Source organism: Somniosus microcephalus, chromosome 14 (genome assembly GCF_052327205.1).
Source record: "Somniosus microcephalus isolate GS21.2 chromosome 14, FLI_Smic_1.0, whole genome shotgun sequence".
Taxonomy (NCBI): domain Eukaryota; kingdom Metazoa; phylum Chordata; class Chondrichthyes; order Squaliformes; family Somniosidae; genus Somniosus; species Somniosus microcephalus.
In genome coordinates this window covers 123,715,463-123,735,967 of record NC_141000.1, presented here as the reverse complement: position 1 = coordinate 123,735,967, position 20,505 = coordinate 123,715,463, and the positions used below count along the sequence as shown (strand labels likewise).

The 20,505-nt window shown below is 50.3% G+C and overlaps 1 protein-coding gene across 3 annotated transcripts in view; it reads right to left on the bottom strand.

Moving 5' to 3' along the window:
- nrip1a (nuclear receptor interacting protein 1a) overlaps positions 1 to 20,505 on the bottom strand; it is a 90,183-nt gene that overhangs the window by 63,805 nt on the left and 5,873 nt on the right. The window contains exon 2 of one of the 3 annotated variants that reach the window (XM_086007276.1): positions 10,333 to 10,410. The exons of 1 other annotated variant lie outside the window; for it this stretch is intronic. The gene's annotated coding sequence lies outside the window, so the exon portion shown is untranslated. Of the gene's footprint in view, positions 1 to 265; positions 1,188 to 10,332; positions 10,411 to 20,505 lie in introns of those variants that run through there. One more of the 3 variants, XM_086007277.1, reaches the window with a different exon arrangement.

Below are 20,505 nucleotides of genomic sequence, written 5' to 3'. Positions count from 1 at the left end.
ACACCCATCAACCATTACCCTCTGCTTCCTGCCTCGGAGCCAGTTTTGAATCCAACTTGGCACTTTGCCCTGGATCCCATGGGCTTTTAACTTCGTGACCAGTCTGCCATGTAGAACCTTATCAAAAGCCTTGCTAAAGTCTATTTACACTACATCAAATGCACTACCCTCATCTACCCTCCTTGTTACCTCCTCAAAAAATTCAATCAAGTTTGTCAGACACGACCTTCCCTTAGCAGGGAGGGTGAGGTCAATCAGAACTGACCTGCTCCTCAGGCTGTAAAGGACAATCCAAGATGACTGGCTTTCTTCGTCTAAGCCTGGTGGCCAAGTGTTTTTTTTTTAAAAGCCTTCTGGTACAGATATTCTGAATGCCATGCTAAGAAGTTTTTCCTCTTGATGGCCAAAGTGTCTTTGTATAGTCCGATTTCTTTGTCATCTTTTAAAAATTAAACAAAGTATTGCTGGAAGAATCTTGCAGGTAGCTGCACGAAGTTTCCCTCTAATTAAGGGAGACACAGGAAGTGAGAAACAGGAAGTGTGACACAGGAAGTTCATGCACATGTCCGGTTTTTTCATAAGTAGAGATAGAGGGTAAATAGATGAGAAGATTGTTTGGATAGACAGAAGGATAGACAGTTAGGTGATAGATAGTTTGGATAGACAGAGGGAGGGACAGAGGGGAGGGGCAGACGGTTAGGCAATAGATAGTTTGGATAGATAGTTAGGATAGAGAATAAATAGATAGGTAGCTATAGATTTTCCAGTATATTAAACTCGTTGCTCTGTGAAATGGCAGGTGACTAACTATCTTTCATACTATAGCTCAAGCGCAACCATAGCAATGATGGTCTTGATGTTAGGAAGCTGTCCTCTGAACTCTGTACCCACCAGTTATTGTACCACTTCACTGGGTTAAAGACAAACAAGTGGGTAGTGTGCGTGGTACCGAGTCTGTGCTTAATCAGCCAGTCTCCGTCTGGGACAGCGATAGGACCTAGAATTGCACTCGGTATCCCTGGGTCAAAATAAAACTCACTCTCGCTCGCTATTCTTCATGCACTGGCCTAGACAGCGAGCCAGTGGGCTATTCGGCCGAGTACACCATCACAGCCGAGCCTGGTCCTGCTTTCAGCCACCATCCACCCTCTCTCGATCCTCCCTATCGCTATCGCGATCCTACTTCCCCTCCTATAGCCAATGAAGTACTCCCTCACTCCCTCCCTCCCTCTCGCTCTCTAGCAGGAAGCATCGATTAACAATCAGGAGTGGGCAGTCAATCTGCGCACAGCAAGGTCCCAAAAACAGCAATGTGATAATGACCAGATAATCTGATTTAGTGATGGCGGTTGAGGAAGAAGTAATGGCCCAGATACTGGGGAGAACTCCCCTGACCTTCTTCAAAAAATGTTCTTATTTTATTCGTCCCTGGGATGTAGGCATCACTGGCAAGGCCAGCATTTATAGCCCATCCCCAAGAGTGGCCTTGGAATCTTTTACGTCCACCCGAGAGGGCAGACGGAGGCCTCGGTTTAACGTCTCATCCAAAAGGCGGCACCTCTGACACTGCAGCGCTCCCTCAGCACTGCACTGGGAGTGTCAGCCTGGATTATGGTGCTCAAGTTTCTGGCGTGGGGCTATGAACCCACGACCTTCTGACTCAGTCGAGAGAGTGCTACCCACTGAGCCACGGCTGACACCTTTTGTGTGTGGTTAAAAGTCGAGAGTGGATTGCAATCCCGCCGCGAGGTCAGAACAGTTCCACCGCCCGGCTCTCACTGCAGTCACAAGACCCACGCTCACCGGCTCCTCCCCGAAGCTCGCTCTGCCGTGTTAGTTTGGCACGCCACTCTTCTTCTTAGGCAGAGTTGGGGGTTGTGGGGCTGGAGGAGGTTACCGAGACAGGGAGGAGTGGGGGGGGTGCCCATAGGGGGATTTGAACACAAGGATGAGAATTTTTAAATCGAGGCATTTGGGGACCAGGAGCCAATGTAGGTGAGCGAGCACAGGGGGTGGTGGGTGAACGGGACTGGGTGCGAGTTAGGACACGGGGCAGTGAGCACAGGGGGTGGTGGGTGAACGGGATTGGGTGTGAGTTAGGACACGGGGCAGCGAGCACAGGGGTGGTGGATGAACGGGGCTTGGTGCGAGTTAGGACACGGGGCAGCGAGCACAGGGGCTGGTGGGTGAACGGGACTTGGTGCGAGTTAGGACACGGGGCAGCGAGCACAGGGGTGGTGGGTGAACGGGACTTGGTGCGAGTTAGGACACGGGGCAGTGAGCACGGGGGTGATGGGTGAACGGGACTTGGTGCGAGTTAGGACACGGGGCAGTGAGCACAGGGGTGGTGGGTGAACAGGACTGGGTGTGAGTTAGGACACGGGGCAGCGAGCACAGGGGTGGTGGGTGAACGGGACTTGGTGCGAGTTAGGACACGGGGCAGTGAGCACAGGGGGTGATGGGTGAACGGGACTGGGTGTGAGTTAGGACACGGGGCAGCGAGCACAGGGGTGGTGGGTGAACGGGATTGGGTGTGAGTTAGGACACGGGGCAGCGAGCACAGGGGGGTGGTGGGTGAACGGGACTTGGTGCGAGTTAGGACACGGGGCAGCGAGCACAGGGGTGGTGGGTGAACGGGACTTGGTGCGAGTTAGGACACGGGGCAGCGAGCACAGGGGGTGATGGGTGAACGGGACTTGGTGCGAGTTAGGACACGGGGCAGTGAGCACGGGGTGATGGGTGAACGGGACTTGGTGCGAGTTAGGACACGGGGCAGCGAGCACAGGGGGTGGTGGGTGAACGGGACTGGGTGCGAGTTAGGACACGGGGCAGTGAGCACGGGGTGATGGGTGAACGGGGCTTGGTGCGAGTTAGGACACGGGGCAGCGAGCACAGGGGTGGTGGGTGAACGGGACTTGGTGCGAGTTAGGACACGGGGCAGTGAGCACAGGGGGTGATGGGTGAACGGGACTTGGTGCGAGTTAGGACACGGGGCAGCGAGCACAGGGGTGGTGGGTGAACGGGACTTGGTGCGAGTTAGGACACGGGGCAGCGAGCACAGGGGTGGTGGGTGAACGGGACTTGGTGCGAGTTAGGACACGGGGCAGTGAGCACAGGGGGTGATGGGTGAACGGGACTGGGTGCGAGTTAGGACACGGGGCAGTGAGCACAGGGGGTGATGGGTGAATGGGACTTGGTGCGAGTTAGGACACGGGGCAGTGAGCACAGGGGGTGATGGGTGAACGGGACTGGGTGAGAGTTAGGACACAGGGCAGCGAGCACAGGGGTGGTGGGTGAACGGGACTGGGTGAGAGTTAGGACACAGGGCAGCGAGCACAGGGGTGGTGGGTGAACGGGACTTGGTGCGAGTTAGGACACGGGGCAGTGAGCACAGGGGGTGATGGGTGAACGGGACTGGGTGCGAGTTAGGACACGGGGCAGTGAGCACAGGGGGTGATGGGTGAATGGGACTTGGTGCGAGTTAGGACACGGGGCAGTGAGCACAGGGGGTGATGGGTGAACGGGACTTGGTGCGAGTTAGGACACAGGGCAGCGAGCACAGGGGTGGTGGGTGAACGGGACTTGGTGCGAGTTAGGACACAGGGCAGTGAGCACAGGGCTGGTGGGTGAACTGGACTTGGTGCAAGTTAGGACACGGGGCAGCGAGCACAGGGCTGGTGGGTGAACGGGACTTGGTGCGAGTTAGGACACAGGGCAGTGAGCACAGGGCTGGTGGGTGAACTGGACTTGGTGCAAGTTAGGACACGGGGCAGCGAGCACAGGGCTGGTGGGTGAACGGGACTTGGTGCGAGTTAGGACACGGGGCAGCGAGCACAGGGGTGGTGGGTGAACGGGACTTGGTGCGAGTTAGGATGCGGGGCAACCAAGTTGTAGATTAACTCAAGTTTATGGAAGGTGGGAGGCCAGCCAGGGGAGCATTGGAAGGTCATGACCTTGCTCGTGAAGTTTTAACTCTTGGCCTTCATGTCTCACTGCACACTGTACGGTACAGACTAAATGGATATCGTGTACTGGAGGGGACACATACAGGCTGTCTGCAGTGGCCTTGGCCGAGAATGTTTCGATGTACGGGAGAGACTTCACTCCTTCAGCAAGTTCACAATCCCCACCCATCTGTGCTGAGTTAAAGAAAAAAAGACTTGCATTTCTATAGCGCCTTTCACGATCACCGGATGTCCCAAAGCGCTTTACAGCCGATGAAGTACTTTTTGTTGTAAGGTAGGAAACGCGGCAGCCAATTTGCACACAGCAAGCTCCCACAAACAGCAATGCCATAAGAACTAGGAGCAGGAGTCGGCCATTTGGCCCTTCGAGTCTGCTCCGCCATTCAGTAAGATCATGGCTGATCTTCAACCTCATCTCCACTTTCCTGCACTATCCCCATATCCCTTGATTCCCTTAATATTCAAAAATCTATCGATCTCTGACTTGAATATACTCAACGACTGAGCCTCCACAGCCCTCTGGGGTAGAGAATTCCAAAGATTCACCACCCTCTGAGTGAAGAAATTTCTCCTCATCTCAGTCCTAAATGGCCGACCCCTTATTTTGAGACTGTGACCCCTGGTTCTAGACTCCCCAGCCAGGGGAAACATCTTCCCTGCATCTACCCTGTTAAGCCCTGTTAGAATTTTGTATGTTTCAATGAGATCACCTCTCATTCTTCTAAACTCTAGAGAATATAGGTCTAGTCTGCTCAATCTCGCCTCATAGGACAATCCCCCCATCCCAGGAACCAATCTGGTGAACCTTTGTTGCACTCCCTCTATGGCAAGTATACCCTTCCTTAGGTAAGGAGACCAAAACTGTGCACAATACTCCAGGTGAGGTCTCACCAGGGCCCTATATAATTGCAGTAAGACATCTTTACTCTTATACTCAAATCCTCTTATAATAAAGGCCAACATACCATTTGCTTGCTGTGCCTGTATGTTAACTTTCAGTGATTTGTGTAAAAAATACTCTGCTTTTCTATTTTTCCTACCAAAGTGGATAACTTCACATTTCTCCACATTATATTCCATTTGCCATGGTCATGCCCACTCATTAGCCTGTCTATATCCCCTTGAAGCCTCCTTGCACCTCACCTCGAGTCAGAAGGCAGTGGGTTCAAGTCCCACTCCAGAGACTTGAGCACGTAATCTAGGCTGGCACTTTAGGGTACTGCTGAGGGAGTGCTGCACTGTCGGAGGTGCCATCTTTCGGATGAAATGCTAAACTAAGGCCCTGTCTGTCCAGCTAGATGCAAAGGGTCCCATGACATCATCTGAAGAGGAGCTGGGGAGTTCTCCCCGGTGTCCTGGGGCCAACATTCCTCCCTCAACCAACACCATGAAAACAGATTACCTGGTCATTTTTCTCATTGGTGTTTGTGGGAGCTTGCTGTGTGCTAATTGGCTGGTGCGTCTGCTTGTGTCACAACGCCGATAACAACCTGGCCCTTAACATCAAGAAAACCAAAGAAATCATTGTGGACTTCAGGAAGTCTAAAGGCGGAAGTCACACCCCCATCCACATCAATGGGGCTGTGGTGGAAAGGGTGGACAGCTTTAAGTTCCTCGGAGTCCACATCACGGAAGACCTCTCCTGGTCCCTCAATACCTCCTCTCTGGTGAAGAAGGCCCAGCAGCGCCTATACTTCCTAAGGAGGCTGAAGGGATGTAACCTGTCACCCCTGATCCTCTCTAACTTTTACCGCTGCACAATAGAGAGCATCCTGACAAACTGTATCACAGTATGGTATGGCAGCTGTAGCTACTATGACCGGAAAGCCCTGCAGCGGGTAGTCAAAACTGCCCAACGCATTACCGGCACCCGGCTACCGACCATAGAGCACATATACCAGAAACGCTGTTTACGGAGGTCACGGTCCATCATCAAAGACCCTACCCACCCCAGCCACAGTCTGTTCGCCCTCCTGCCATCTGGGAGACGCTACAGATGCATTCGCACCCGTACGACCAGATTTAGGAACAGCTTCTTTCCCAGGGCTGTCATCCTACTGAACTCCACAAATAAACTCTAAAGCCTGCACATCTGCCAATGCACTTTATTATGGTTATGTTAATGTATTACAAGCCAAATGGATGTTGAATGTTTAAATGTCTTAATCCAAATGTACACTCTCGGGAGCCGCAAGCCTACATTTCGTTGTACTGCACTTGTGCACTAACAATGACAATAAAAGTTGATTTGATTTGATTTGATTGAACAGTGACTCCGCTTTAAGAGGAATTCATTGGCTGCGAAGCTCTTTGGGATGTCCGGAGGCTGTGGAAGGCGCTGGAGAAAAATAACTTCTTTCCTTCTAACAACCAAACTGCGCCAACCTGCTGAATGTGCTGTTCCACAGAAGTCATGGAGTAAATAGATAAACATAAGGGGGATGACCAAGAGATCGCCTGGGGCCTGATCATCCGTGCAATTAATTCAGAGCTTGGGAGAAAACAAATCAGCGTGTCACTATAAAACTTTTAACAACAACTGGCATCTACACAGCGCCTTCAACATAGTAAAACGTCCCAAAGCGCTTCACAGGAACGATTATCAGACAACATTTGACACCGAGCCACATCATAAAATACAGGTTGAACCCCGGTAATCCGGCACCCGACGGTCCAGCACCTTCAGTGGTCCGGCACAAGGAAGGTCCTGCTGTCACATTCCCTCCCTGGGATGGGTCCGGCTCGGGTCCGCCGCCGGGTCAGGATCAGCGCCTGGACCGCGCAGCATCACCGACGGCTCGGCGGAGCGATGGAGCCCGAGCCCGAGCAGCCCGTGGGCAGCGGCGGCACAGGGAGAGCAGCAGCAGGAAGAGGAGGAGCAGGTGGTGGCGGTGTTTGTGGTGACTTTCGACACCTTCAGTGGTTCGCAATTTTCAATGGTCCGGCACCGGCCTGGTCCCGAGGGTGCCGGATTACCGGGGTCCAACCTGTAGTAGGACTGGTGACCAAAAGCTTGGTCAAACAGGTGGCTTTTAAGGAGTGTCTTAAAAGGGACAAGAGAAAGACGCAGAGGTTTTCAGGAGGGAATTCCGGAGCTTAGGGTCTCGGCAGCTGAAGGCGCGGCCGCCAATGGCGGAGCGAAGGAAATCGGAGATGCGCAAGAGGCCAGAATTGGAGGAGCGCAGAGATTCTGGAGGGTTGTAGGGCTGGAGGAGGTTACAGAGATGGGGAGGGGCGGGGAGGCCGTGGAGGCATTTGAACAGGAGGAAGAGAATTTTAAGACTTGAAACATTCGTTTGACAAGGGAGCCGGAGCTATTCAGCAGTTAAGAATCGGTTATTAAGCTCGAAGGATTTACGTTACAGCAAAGAACAAGAAAATCCACTGAAACTGGAGCCCACAGTTGTAGTGTAACCAAATCCAGCGCTGAGATAGACGTAACTATACCTGGCCTCTCCCCATCTCAACCCCACACAGGGCTCTTTGACCTTGTGCTCGCAGTCTCCCGAGAAGTCTGGTAACATCTTGTACCTCAAGTTCAAATCTACTTACAATAACACACGGCTCTGCTCTTCGAAAAGTACAAAGGCTGCACGAAATATCCGCCAACTACCAGATCTGGGGCTCTGTGAAATGTTTCCGATAGCATAGCTGCTGCACGGCCAGAACATGCTTACTCCTAGTGAGAAGAACCCAAGGTCCTTGATGAGACCGCACCTTGAGTATTGTGTGCAGTTTTGGTCGCCTTATCTGAGGAAGGACGTTCTTGCCATGGAAGGAGTGCAGCGGTCACCAGGCTGATACCTGGGATGGCAGGAATGACGTACGAGGAGCGATTGTGTCGATTGGGCTTATACTCGCTGGAGTTTAGAAGATTGAGAGGGGATCTCATCGAAACCTATAAAATTCTAACAGGACTAGATGCAGGAAGGATGTTCCCGATGGCAGGGGAGTCCAGAACCAGGGGTCACAGTCTAAGGATAAGGGGTAAGCCATTTAGGACTGAGATGAGGAGGAATTTCTTCACCCAGAGAGTGGTGAACCTGTGGAATTCTCTGCCGCAGAGGGCGGTGGAGGCCAGTTCATTAAATATATTCAAGAAGGAGTTGGATATATTTCTTAAGGCTAAAGGGATATGGGGAGAAGGCAGGGACAGGGTACTGAATTTGGATGATCAGCCATGATCTCATTGAATGGCAGAGCAGGCTCGAGGGGCCGAATGGCCTACTCCTGCTCCTATCTTCTATGTTTCTATGTTTAAAGGAGTTCAATGGATCAAGGCCTATAGAGCAGCTTAACTGCTGATCAACTACGGGGCCCTTGTTAAACAAATGTTTGAAGTCTTAAATTTTTTAATCCATCTCAAGCCATCGTTTGTTTCTTAACCTGTCCCATTACCATCTCCTCTTGCCTTGAATCTCTCTCAATGTCTCTTACCCTCTCCTGCCTTCCATCCTATCACAGACCTTCCCTGTTGTTCTTTCATCCCCTCCCCCATTTCCCAGCCCCTAAACTTGCTTTAAAATCTGTTCCTTTTCCTGCTTTTTTTTCCAATTCTGACGAAGGGTTTCGACCTGAAACGTTAACTCTGTTTCTCTCTCCACCGATGCTGCCTGGCCTGCTGAGTTTTTCCAGCGTTTTCTGTTGTTATTTTAAATCCTCATCCTTGTTTTCAAATCCCTCCGTGGCCTCGCCCCTCCCCGTCTCTGAAACCTCCTCCAGCCCTACAACCCTCCGAGATCTCTGCGTTCCTCCAATTCTTGCCTCATGCATCCCCGATTTCCATCGCTCCGCCATTGGCGGCCGTGCCTGGGCCCTCAGCTCTGGAATTCCCTCCCTAAACCTCCCCACCTCTCTTTCCTCCTTTAAGACTCTCCTTAAAATCTACCTCTTTGACCAAGCTTTTTGTCATCTGCCCGAATATCTCCTAATAACCCATCAGGAGGAGGAAAAATGTAAGAGAGCAGACAAGGTGATTCAGGAAGTAGTGTTTAAGTAACCTTCGGTTTTAAAAAAAGCTCCAGATAAGGGAAGGCTGAGGGAGAAGAGGATTCAGGGTCAAGGGGAGAATTAATTAGACGAGGAGATGCTGTGATGTATAGGATTTCAATACCCTTGGTTTAAGCGATAGAAGGGAGTGCAGAGAATGACATTAACCTCTCAAGGTCAGAAAGCGGCCTTATATTTGGTTGAACACAGTGCCCTTGGCCTGCACGAGCTCTGAGTTTTGAGCTAATCCCAGAGTGAGCTCTTTCATTCATAATAAGCATCAGATGAACTCCAATATCCACAGTGAGTGACCCTTACCCTGCTGAGTAAACAGTGACTCTGTACAGTTAGTGAGTGACCCTTACCCTGCTGAGTAAACAGTGACTCTGTACAGTTAGTGAGTGACCCTTACCCTGCTGAGTAAACAGTGACTCTGTACAGTTAGTGAGTGACCCTTACCCTGAATAAACAGTGACTCTGTACAGTTAGTGAGTGACCCTTACCCTGAGTAAACAGTGACTCTGTACAGTTAATGAGTGACCCTTACCCTGAGTAAACAGTGACTCTGTACAGTTAGTGAGTGACCCTTACCCTGAGTAAACAGTGACTCTGTACAGTTAGTGAGTGACCCTTACCCTGAGTAAACAGTGACTCTGTACAGTTAGTGAGTGACCCTTACCCTGAGTAAACAGTGACTCTGTACAGTTAGTGAGTGACCCTTACCCTGAATAAACAGCGACTCTGTACAGTTAGAGAGTGACCCTTACCCTGAATAAACAGTGACTCTGTACAGTTAGTGAGTGACCCTTACCCTGAATAAACAGTGACTCTGTACAGTTAGTGAGTGACCCTTACCCTGAATAAACAGTGACTCTGTACAGTTACAGAGTAACCCTTACCCTTCTGAATAAACAGTGACTCTGTACAGTTACACAGTGAGTAACCCTTACCCTTCTGAGTAAGCCGTGATGCTGTAGTTAGTGAGTAACCCTTACAGTGAATAAACAGTGACTCTGTCCAGTTACACAGTGGGTGATCCTTACCCTGCTGAATAAACAGTGACTCTGTGCAGTTAGTGAGTGATCCTTCCCCTGCTGAATAAACAGTGACTCTGTGCAGTTACAGTGAGTGATCCTTCCCCTGCTGAATAAACAATGACTCTGTACAGTTAGTGAGTGATCCTTACCCTGCTGAATAAAGTGACTCTGTACAGTTAGTGAGTGATCCTTACCCTGCTGAATAAACAGTGACTCTGTGCAGTTACAGTGAGTGATCCTTCCCCTGCTGAATAAACAATGACTCTGTACAGTTACAGTGAGTGATCCTTACCCTGCTGAATAAACAGTGACTCTGTACAGTTACAGTGAGTGATCCTTACCTTGCTGAATAAACAGTGACTCTGTACAGTTACAGTGAGTGATCCTTAGCGTGAATACTCCATGAACAGAATAGATCCCTGTGGTTGGAAACCAATCACGCATTCAGATTATGCATATATATACACAGAGTATATAAAGGAGGGGTTCAGAATGCATCACAAAACATAACATTATGTAACCCTGAGTTACCTGATCTCAGGTAACGCTCTACAACGGAGAGCGCCACTGAAAATTTCAGCCAAGGGTCCTGGGAGCGAGACAGTGCAGGCGTGCGAGGGACAGGATCCGACTTGGCTGCGATGCCTCTACATGTCGAATGTCCTGCCAACGCCGACATGTGTAAATGGCCAGCAGGTGGAGGCAGCGGAGGCTGGTTTGGACCTGTGGATCTATGGGCCGGCGAAAGAATCTTCCTGAGGGGAGGGGAGGGCAGGAGAGGAAGCGTCTGTAACATACTGCTGATATGGAGATGATTCTCTCGTGATTTCTTATGGGTTTCTATCATGGACAATAGGAAGAACATTACAGGGTCCCTAAAATGGTGTTCGGAGAGATGTAGATGTCCTCGTACAAGAAACACAGTTAACATGCAGGTACAGCAAGCAATTAGGAAGGCAAATGGCGTATTGGCCTTTATTACAAGGGGGTTGGAGTATAAGAGAAAGGAAGTCTTGCTACAATTGTACAGGGCCTTGGTGAGACCACACCTGGAGTACTGGGCACAGTTTTGGTCTCCATATCTGAGGAAGGATATACTTGCCTTAGAGGCGGTGCAACGAAGGTTCACTAGACTGATTCCTGGGATGAGACGGTTGTCCGATGAGGAGAGTTTGAGTAGAATGGGCCGATACTCTCTAGAGTTTAGAAGAATGAGAGGTGATCTCATTGAAACAGAAAAGATTCTGAAGGGTAGATGCCGAGAGGTTGTTTCCCCTGGCTGGAGAGTCTAGAACTAGGGGGCGTAGTCTCAGGATAAGGGGTCAGCCATTTAAGACTGAGACGAGGAGAAATTTCTTCACTCAGAGGGTTGTGAATTCTCCACCCCAAAGGGCTGTGGATGCTGAGTCTTTGAGTATATTCAAGACTGAGATTGAGAGAGTTTTGGACTCTAGGGGAATCAAGGGATATGGGGATAGGGCGGGAAAGTGAAGTAGAGGTCGAAGATCAGCCATGATCTTATTGAATGGTGGAGCAGGCTCGAGGGGCTGAATGGCCTACTCCTGCTCCTAATTCTTATGTTCTTATGTGATAAAGTGTGGGGTCGACCTGTCTGAAGTTAACATAGAAACATAGAAGATAGGAGCAGGAGTCGGCCATTCGGCCCCTCGAGCCTGCTCCGCCATTCAATGCGATCATGGCTGATCATCCAATTAACAATATTTTATCTGATGATACGATTTCTCAGGTTCTGCCTTTGTCTTGTTGTTGGTGCGTTCCTCTCACAGACAATAGGAAGAACATTACATGGTCCGTGAGATTAAAAAGAGCTTAAAGAAAAGTGCTTCAGACATAGCGGGTAAAACTTCATTTTACAGGTGTGTGTGTGTGTGTGTGTGTGTGTGTGGTGACCGCGTGTGTGTGAATGAGCGCGAGAGCGAGCGTGAGTGAGTGAGGACGTGAGTGTGTGAGCGAGCGCCTGTGTGAGCGAGCGTGTGAGCGAGCAAGTGCGTGTGTGTGCGAGCGCATGTAAGTGAGGACATGTGTGAGTGAGGACATGTGTGAGTGAGCGTGTGTGTGAGAGTGAGGACATGTGTATGAGTGAGCATGTGTGTGAGAAGTGCGAGTGGGCGAACGTGAGCGAGTGAGCACGTGTGAGTGAGCACGTGTGAGCGAGCGCGTGAGCGAGCACGTGAGAGCGAGCGAGCGTGTGCGAGCACGAGAAGTGCGTGCGTGAGAAGTACGTATGCGAGTGTGTGAGCAAGTGTGAGAAGTGCATGTGAGCGAGCGTGCTTGCAAAGTGCGTGTGAGAAGTGCATGTGTGAGCGAGTGTGTGTGTGTGCGAGCGAGCATGAGAGAGCGAGCAGTGCGAGAAGTGCGTGTGAGCAAGTGTGAGAGCGTGTCTGTGAGAGTGTGCACGTGTGCGAGTGAGTGAGTGTGCTCGTGAGCGAGCGAGCGTGAGTGTGAGTGAGCGTGTATGTGTGAGTGAGCGCGTGTGTGTGTGTGTGTGTGTGTGTGAGTGAGCGCGTGTGTGTGAGTGAGCGCGCGTGTGTGTGAGTGTGTGTGTGTGTGTGTGTGAGAGCGCGCGTGTGTGTGTGTGTGAGTGAGAGAGCGTGTGTGTGTGTGTGTGTGTGTGTGTGTGTGTGTGTGTGTGTGTGTGTGTGTGCGCGCGTGCAATTTGGGGGATATAGCAGTGACTACATTATTCAGCTAATTTGCAATCAGCTTCCATGGTGACAGCATCACCGGGGGAACAATGAGCCTGACAGGACTGGCTGAGGCTCCCTTCCAACCAGCAAGCTTCACACCGAGCAAAATAATAAGACACGTCAGACGGCAGGGAGCGGTCGGGTAACTGGATACTCTAGTCAACACAGAGACTGGCTGATTCACGGAGGCACTGTCAGGGATGAGGGAAGAGATCAGGAGGGGAATGGAATGAGTGGCAAATTCCTGACCAGGGTGGCAAGAGGAAAAGCAAAGGACCAGTTACTATGGAGCAGTCGATGTCCATCTCCGAGAGCTTAGTCAGAGCCTCACTGATAGAGACTGGAGGTCGCTCACCAGGAGAGGGGTGGGATGGGGTCAACTATCGAGAGGCTGGCAGAGCTGGTGGTGGGAGGAGACCGGGGGGTGGGGGGGGGCAGTGGGAGTAGCCGCCAAATAGTTCTAGCGAGAGGACCCCCCCTGTCCATTTTGAGGGCCCACTTTGTTAACCCACTGGGGAATTTTAGCTATAAGGAAAGTTTGGATAGGCTGGGGTTGTTTTCTTTGGAACAGAGGAGGCTGAGGGGAGATTTAATAGATGTGTATAAAATTATGAGGGGCCTAGACAGAGTGGATAGGAAGGGCCTATTTCCCTTAGCAGACAGGCCAATAACCAGGGGGCAGAGATTTACAGTAATTGGATTAGAGGGGAGTTGAGAATTTTTTTCACCCAGTGTGTCGGGGGGGGGGGGGGGGGGTCTGGAACTCACTGCCTGAAAAGGGTGGTCGAGGCAGAAACCCTCATCACATTTAAAAAGTACTTAGCTATGCACTTGAAGTGCCGTAACCTACAGGGCTACGGACCAAGAGCTGGAAAGTGGGATTAGGCTGGAGAGCTCTTTGTCGGCCAGCACGGACAAGATGGGCCGAACGGCCTCCTTCTGTGCTGTAAATTTCTATGATTCAGCAAGCCCCAAACGGGCAGCTCTGAGTCAGAACAATATGGCCGCCCAGACAAACAACAACTTGGATTTATATAGAGCCTTTAACGTCCCAAGGCGCTTCACAGGAGCGATTATCAGGCATAAAATTGACACCGAGCCACATAAGGAGATATTAGGGCAGGTGACCAAAAGCTTGGTATAAGAGGTAGGTTTTAAGGAGGGTCTTAAAGGAGGACAGAGAGATAGAGAGGCGGAGAGGATTAGGGAGGGAATTTCAGAGCTTAGGGCCCAGGCAGCTGAAGAGCAGCGAAAAGGTAGGTTCAAGGGTGGGGACTGAGGGAGAGGGAACCCAGGGGAGCAGCGGCTCACGTTATCCTTGTGGAGCCTGTGGGGGAGCAGTCCTGCTCCTCTTTGCCCCACAAAGATAATTTGAACACTTGCCCCTTCCTCTAGCCCACCAGGGTCCATTGAGCAGAGCTCCCTAGAGCACGATCCACACGGCAGGCCGTTAAAATTGCATCGGAGTCCTACGTACATCATAGAATGATACAGCACAGAAGGAGGCCATTTGGCCCATCATGCCTGTGCCAGCTCTTTGCTAGACCTATCCAATTAGTCCCACTCCCCCCTGCTCTTTCCCCACAGCCCTGCAAATTTTTCCTTTTCAAGTATTTATCCTTTCGAAAGTTACTATTGAATCTGCTTCCACTGCCCTTTCAGGCAGCGCATTCCAGATCAGCACACTCACTGCATAATTGTTCTTTTTCCTCATGTCGCCTCTGGTTCTTTTGCCAATTACCTTAAATCTGTGTCCTCTGGTTACCGACCCTTCTGCCACTGGAAAGTTTATTTACTCTATCAAAACCCGTCATGATTTTGACCACCTCAAACAGCTCGAAGGAGAACAACCCCAGCTTCTCCAGTCTCTCCACATAACTGAGGTCCCCCATCCCTGGCACCATTCTAGTAAATCTCCTCTGCACCCTCTCCAAGGCCTTGACATCCTTCCAATTGGGACTCCGATTTACGTGGATTCATCTGCCGCACAGCGGAAGGCCCCGGGAAACATGGTGGCGGAGTGGGATCGAAGCAGAGACACGGCCACCTCGACATTTAACTCCGCGAGTGACTGGTTTGCCCCTGGGAGGAGGGAGTTAAAATCCTTTCTCACACCCGCCTCAGGCAGCCTGTTGCCGATAAACTGGCCCGGGAAATGATTGCGTTTTCGACTCGGAAATATTCCTGAGTGTGTAATATGGCCGGCTTCCCTACTTACATCCCTATCGTATCGCGTCAACATCTGTAATACAGCTGCCCGTAACAACAACAACAGCTTGCACGTAACACGCCTTTTGGATAGAAAATAGTCTCAAGGCACTTCACTGAGGCGTAATCGAAAAAATGGACGTCGAGCCAAAAGACGAGATATCGGGAGATGCAGCCAAACAAGAAATAAAGACAGAACTTGCATTTATATAGCGTCTTTCACAACCTCAGGACGTCCCAAACTCTTCACAGCCAATGAAGTACTTTTTGAAGTGCAGTCTCTGTTGTAATGTAGGAAATACGGCAGCCAATTTGCGCACAGCAAGCTCCCACAAACAGCAATGTGATAATGACCAGATCACCTGCTTTTTAATGATGTTGATTGAGGGATAAATATTGCCCCAGGACACCGGGGAGAACTCCCCTGCTCTTCTTCGTGCCATGGGACCTTTTGCATCCGCCCAAGAGAGCAGACGGGGCCTCAGTAATTTAACGTTTCATCTGAAAGACGGCACCTCCAATAGTGCAGCACTCCCTCAGTACTGCACTGGGAGTGTCAGCCTGGATTTTGTTCTCAGGTCTATGGAGTGAGACAATAAACCCACAACCTCTGACTCCAAGGCGAGAGTGCTACCCACTGAGCCACAGCGGACACTAAAAGATTGGTCCCGGGGGTAGGCTTTTAAGGAAGGGTCCTAAATGAGGAGAAGGAAGCGAAAGGGAAGTTCAGAGCACGGGGCTGAAGGTACAGCCGTCAATGGTGGGAGGGGAGGGTAGGGGGGAGATGTACAGTGGGTGGAGTAGGAGGAATGAAGAGTTTTGGAGGTAGGGTGGTGGGAGTTATTGAGATATTAGGTCGGAGTGAGGTCATGAGGAAGAGTTTGAAACACAATGATGAGAATTTTAAATTTGGGGTATTGGGGAGCGGGAGCCAATATCGATCGGCGAGGCAGGCCTGAAGATGGTGGTCCTGGTGCCAGGGGCAACCATTTACAGTCACCGTCTCCGTTGGCAAGTGAGTGAATGCTATGTCAAAACAGGCCTCAAATTTATATTTAAACTGGGAGACATCAGCAGGGATTACAGGACGGTGATTTGGAGCAGGCACGGCCAGCTCACTCGTCTCCCCCTCCCTAGTCCTAGTGACCGCTTCCTCCGTTCAGCATGACTCAGTCCCACACTGATCTGCAAATCTACCAACTGAGCCCCTGGGCTGGGGGAAGAGAAGGGACCTCGGGAAAATTTAACGTGGTGGGTAAGGGTTACCGGACAGTGTTTTTTTTTTTTTTTTTAAAACGCCACAGGTTATGAATCGGGAGAGAATGTCACAACGGTTTAAAATGAAGAAAGGGGATGGGGAACACCATAGAGAAGTGGGAGAGAGTGCTGAATGTTCCTGGCAGGAATTTCATTTGGAATGCTTCATTAAAAACAAGGCACTGAGGTCAGAGCTTTCCGAGATGCTGAACAATATCCTACCCTTGACCCTCTGACCTCTCACCTTTTTGAAGTGAGGGGTCGCATACCATTATCAGAGCAAATAATTACTGGCCCGGAAAAAAAGACCTTTACAGCATAAAGCAACTGGTCCTTTGACCTGCACCTTTCGACCCCTGACCCTCCAGAGGTTATCAACACCACTGGCACTGTTCAGTTTATCGTGCAAATCTCTTTGAAGTGGCATTACCTCTCGGGCTGACAGCACAGCTTTACAATGCTCCTGCACTACACTTACAGATTCAGGGAAATGGAGAGGGAGAGATCTGATTGAAAGAGATTGTTCCCTTTTTACTCAGAAGCCAGCCTTGGCTCAGTGGTAGCACTCTCACTTCAAAGTTCAAAGGTTGTGGGTTCAAATCCCACTCTCAGGGATTTGAGCTCGTAGCCCAGGCACTTGAGAGCAGTACTGCCGGAGGTGCCGTCTTTCAGAGTTGGACGTAAAAGATCCCACGGCCACTATTTCGAAGAAGAGCAGGGGAGTTCTCCCCGGTGTCCTGGGGCCAATATTTATCCCTCAACCAACATCACTAAAACAGATTATCTGGTCATTATCACATTGCTGTTTGTGGGAGCTTGCTGTGTGCAAATTGGCAGCCGCGTTACCTACATTACAACAGTGACTACACTTCAAAAGTACTTCATTGGCTGTAAAGTGCTTTAGGACATCCTGAAGTCGTGAAAGACCGCGATAGAAACGTTCGTCTTTCCTTTCTTACTAACTTGGTAATTGCTTTTTTTTTCCCCCTCCTGATAACTGCATTTTCTATTTTTCCTTCAAGTAATTTTATAGAATGGACTAATTGACCTTTACAATTCGCTCCGGAGAACAGCATCAAACCTGGATCTACTTTAGTCAAAAATACTGCTACAAAAAGGGATTTCCTTACGGTCCAGTCCCCAAGGAACTGAAACTCTCACATCCCTGCATAGGGTCTTGCATTAAATGAACTGACCTTCTAATGGCATCAAGTGCGGAATCTGCTCAAAATTCAACCCCCTGTTGGTAATCGTACTCAGAGAGTGATAAGAAGCGTTGGCGTGGCGGTGGGGTGGCGGGGGGGGGGGGGCGGGGGGAAAATGACGGAAAAATAAAGCGTTTTTTCCATCAAGTATTGTTGGCCTCACTTTAATATCGTGACACAGGGTTCGCAATGAAAATAACCCAGGAGGTTTGATACATGAAGGAGCAGCAAGGAGACAGTCCAAGGACATATCAGGACGGCATGCATATGTAAATATTCTAGATTGCAACTCTGCTCACCTGCTGCTTTCTTCATTATGTTCGATGTGCTGTTACTAATTGGATTGTTCCAGCAGCCATTAGGCCGGGCATTGTTTTCAGATGTGGAAATATCTCGCAGGTTGTCGGGAAGTGTTTAAACTAGATTAGTTCTTTCGAAGGAGCCAAGCCACTCAATTCAAATACCCAGCACCTTTTCCTTTAAGAGTATTCTAGTAAATTGTCTGTGGTATCACCCACGCTCAATTGATGAACACAAGGTTGACTCCAATGCAAGATGGAAATGTAGTTGGGGGAAAAGAGACTTCAGAAGCTCGCTCCATAGAGCCCCTAGTGGCCAGAGCCTGCAACCACACTGATTGTTGACATAGCAAAATTGAATGAGTAATGTAAACATAGCAGTTTACATTGGTAAAGGCTGCTAATAAAGTATGACCAAAAATCACGGCAACAGGGAGTAAGGTTTGGGAACAGGAAGTGTGCGCCCCCATCCAAGCTGGTTAGTAATATCTTGGCAGCTCTGTTCCAGTTTGAGGGGTAGCTTTTGAATTTCCTTTATCACATGTCTACCTTCAGAAGTTCCTAAAAAAGTCTCTCTCACGCTCATTCGCTCCAAGTTGGGAGCAATCCTTCTGAAGCTATCTGAGAGTGGCAGCCAAGTTGCACACAGCAAGATCCCACAAACAGCAATGAGTTAATGAGCAAACAATCAGTTTTAGTGAGGTTAGTTGAATGATAAGTATTGACCAGAACACCAGGGAGAACTCCACTGCATTTTTTTTTTTTTGAATAGTGCCATGGAATCTTTTGCATCCACGAGAGAGTGCAGATGGGACCTCAATTTAATAACTCATTTGAAAGATGGCATCTCCCACAGCACTACACTGCCTAGATTGTGTGCCTAGACAGTGTAGAGAGAGCTTTACTCTGTATCTAACCCGTACTGTACCTGCCCTGGGAGTGTTTGATGGGACAGTGTAGAGGGAGCTTTACTCTGTATCTAACCTGTGCTGTACCTGCCCTGGGAGTGTTTGATGGGACAGTGTAGAGGGAGCTTTACTCTGTATCTAACCCGTGCTGTACCTGCCCTGGGAGTGTTTGATGGGACAGTGTAGAGGGAGCTTTACTCTGTATCTAACCCGTGCTGTACCTGCCCTGGGAGTGTTTGATGGGACAGTGTAGAGGGAGCTTTACTCTGTATCTAACCCGTGCTGTACCTGCCCTGGGAGTGTTTGATGGGACAGTGTAGAGGGAGCTTTACTCTGTATCTAACCCGGGCTGTACCTGCCCTGGGAGTTTATAATGCTGAAACTGGATGTAAGATATTGGAAAGTGACAACCCTCATCTTGATGAGCACAAAAAAGGCGGAGAAGTAAAGATGATGATAAAAGACCCTGAAAGAATCCAGTCGTTTGTGCAAGAGGCAGAAAGTTGCAAGTAGTGCCATTGAAGACCTTGTTACTAAAGACTGCTAGTGAGGCAGGATTTTCCCCTGATTGTAACGCACTTGGAAAAACAAACAATCTGTTTATCAAAAGCTCAATTAAGTTGCCCAGCATCCTCGAATTGCGAATCTTGGCTCTATATTGAGCAGTGACATTCTAAAACTGTCCGTAGACTGCAGGTACAAGAAGATAAACTCCTCTGCCCCAGCACTGGCCGTCAGGCCCTTGAACTACAACCAGCACTTTGGCCGCACCTACTTCTGTCAACTGCTTTCATCAAACTCCAAACTAGTGGTCGTGGCGTCAGCGTTAGTGAATGGCAGGCACAGGTGCTGGTTTTGGATGACGGGCCTGGTTTGTGATTGCACTTCTCCTGTTGCAGGTTCTCTGTTCAGCTCCTTCACTGTCACTCTTTCTTCAAACTCTCCTGTAGGAGATGTAAACTGACTCTACGCGCGGGGGTGAGGGTGGGGGCTGGGGCTGGGGCTGGGGAGGCCATAAGGGAAGGCTGGACAGTTGGGTTGGTGAGCAAGGGAGCCAAGTGAAGCACACCCAGAGCAGGTTCAGAACATGATAGAATGACTTGCATTTCTATAGCGCCTTTCACGACGTCACAAAGCACTTTACAGCCAATGAAGTATTTTTGAAGTGGAGTCACTGCTGTAATGTCGGAAATGCGGCAGCCAATTTGCGCACAGCAAGCTCCCACAAACAGCAATGTGATAATGACCAGATAATCTGTTTTAGTGATGTTGGTTGAGGGATAAATATCGGCCAAGACACCGGGGATAACTCCCCTTCTCTAATTCAAAATAGTGCCGTGGGATCTTTTACGTCCACCTGAGAGAGCAGACGGGGCCTCAGTTTAATGTCTCATCTGAAAGACGGCACCTCTGACAGTGCAACACTCCCTCAGTACTGCACTGGGAGCGTCAGCCTAGATTTTTGTTCTGAAGGGGAAAAAAATTGAGTCGCGCTCCAAATTAGCGCCCACACGGCCGAAATTCATTGGTAGCACCCCAAGAGGGAAGTGGGGCACTACTGCAAGTGCCCCGCCTCCCTCTTGGGGTGCTGCGAGGGAATATCACAGCGCTACGTGCCGCGGTACTGCAGGCCTTCCTCCCCTTCTTAAAGGGGAGGGGCCTTGTGCAGCGCGACCCGGGGCCCAGCTGGGCCACCGGGGATCGGAGTGCCGGAAAAAGAGCCTGGCACTCAAGAGAAGTGCCGGTCTCACGGAGCGCAGCCGGCACTCCGTGGGGGAGGGAGGGGGGGGTGCCAGGCAAGTGCTGGCCGCCCGCCACCTTGCCTTTAATTGGTGCCCCCTGACATAGTGTCCGGCGGTAAGTCAGGGGGCGCTACCGAAGTTCACGGTCGGGGCGCGAGCGGCGCACTGCGCAGACGTCATCGGCGGC